Raw genomic sequence first — 2,104 nt, forward strand, 5'->3', positions numbered from 1 at the left:
TCATTTATTTCTGGCTTTTAAGATATACTTCTTTTCTTCTCTTTTCTCTTCTTTCCTTTTTTCACTTTGATCTGTCCTCCCTTTCTCCCCTCCCTTCCTTTCTTTTCCTTTCCCACTACACTACAGCCACCACCTAGGATCAAGTTATTACTCAATAGACTTTTACTAAGATATATTTCTTATACTTAGTGTTTAACAATATGTATTTCTTTATTTTTAGATTATGATATATTTGGGCATGAATTTCTTTGAATTTGTTTGGATTTGCTTAGCTTCTTGAAACTATTATGTGTGGAATTTAATTTTGGAAAATTTGGAAGTTTTAATCTCTTTTTTCCCAAAATTTGTTTTCTATTCTTCCTTTTCCCCTTATGGTACTGTGATGGGGGAAATGTTAGGCAGTTTAGTATTGCCCTACATGTTTCAGAGACATTGAATTTTTTTTTCTAAGTTTTTTCTCTCTGTTAATAAATGTTATTCCTCTATCTTCAGGTTCACTGACTCCTTTACTCAGGAGATGCCTTTATTTTGGCTACTGTATTTTCCAAATCCAAAATTTTCCTGTTAGTTCTTTTCAGTATTTTCTATTTTTTCACACAGACGTTCTAACTCTCCATACATTACATACCAAAAAGTGTTTATGTACTTTCTGGAACATGAAAATAATAGTTGTTTCAAAGTCTTCTTATAATTTCAGGTGTCATCTCTGGGTTGACAGCAATTGATAGCTGTTTTTCTTGTGAGTTGATACCAATTTTGTGTCTCATGGGCACTTTAAATATTGCACTGTGAGATTCTCAGTCTTGTTTTGAAGGCTATCCTGTGGCTAACCTGGGGACAAAGTGGGGTTCTAATCTATAGTTCAGATCTCAAAGCTGAAAATTGATTCCATATGATTGGATTTATGCATATATATGCACAGCTCAGAGGTGAGTGCAGGAGCTGGAGTTTAAATACACTTTCATGGAATCAGGCAGATGTTTTTCAGTTCCTGCTTCCAAGCAATCCCCCCAAAACTGTCCTGCTTCCAGTTCTACTCTCCAACTTTCTAACTAGAACACTAGTTAGAAAGCCACTGGCTCTTCAGCTTTGCTGTTCTGGAACACACTTTCTGCAACTGTGTCTACCTCTGGGATGAAGCAGTGAGAGGACAGAGAAAACACAGTCATGGGGATTTCTCCCCTACCCTCTTGGGACTACAATTCCTTTAGTCAGAAAGGGTTTTCCTCCTTCAGATTTTTAGGTACCTTCCCAGCCACCACTGCGGGATTTCCTGGGTTGTGGTCAGAGCTACAGGAAAAAGTATATCTCCTCCACTCTGATATGCGGAGGAGCCCTTTTTCTACTCTGAATAAGTATTTCTCTTCCAGCTTTCTTTCACACCCAGAGCATCCATTTCAGGCTGACTTGAGCAATACCAAAGGGGAAGAGCTGGAAAGTTCATGGTGATTCAGTGGTATTTAGAGCTCTGTTTTCCTTCCCAATACAGCTACTACTATTTTGTCGCTCTTGTTTTATATAATTTATTTAAATATATTTAACATCATTGTTCATTCTTGTGCAGTGCTGGTTCCCGCCCCCCTCAGGTGTAGTCCCCATAGAATTCCCACCACCAGTTCACCCTTGCTGCGCACCATAGCCACAGTCCCCTGTGCGCTTCACTCCCCTTGTTTTGATGCCTGGCCTTCCCCTTCCTCCCATGCAGAATGACTCCGATTTATAGTTGCCTGTTAATTTTGTTTTGTGTTTTATTGTTACGATTTTCTCCCTGGTCCCTTATTTCATTCCCCTATATTCCTCCTATAACTGAAGCCATTTGATATTTTTCTTTGTCCTTCTGACTGATGTCGCTGAGCACAATCCCTTCTAGCTCCATCCATATCATTGCAAATGGAATTAGTTTATCTTTTTAAATTGATGAATAGTATCTGTTGTATTTGCTTTTTTTTTTTTAAAGATTTATTTATTTATTCATATGGAACTGGGATTCAGGCCAGAGATGTGGATGGTGAGAAGGTTCACCAGAGATAGAGTGGGGAGCAGAACAGGCAGATGGACGAAGTACACTGCTGAGGGGAGCAGCGGGAGGGTCAGGAGAGGTCTG

This window comes from Condylura cristata, unplaced genomic scaffold (genome assembly GCF_000260355.1).
Source record: "Condylura cristata isolate star-nosed mole 26May11 unplaced genomic scaffold, ConCri1.0 scaffold00040, whole genome shotgun sequence".
NCBI lineage: Eukaryota > Metazoa > Chordata > Mammalia > Eulipotyphla > Talpidae > Condylura > Condylura cristata.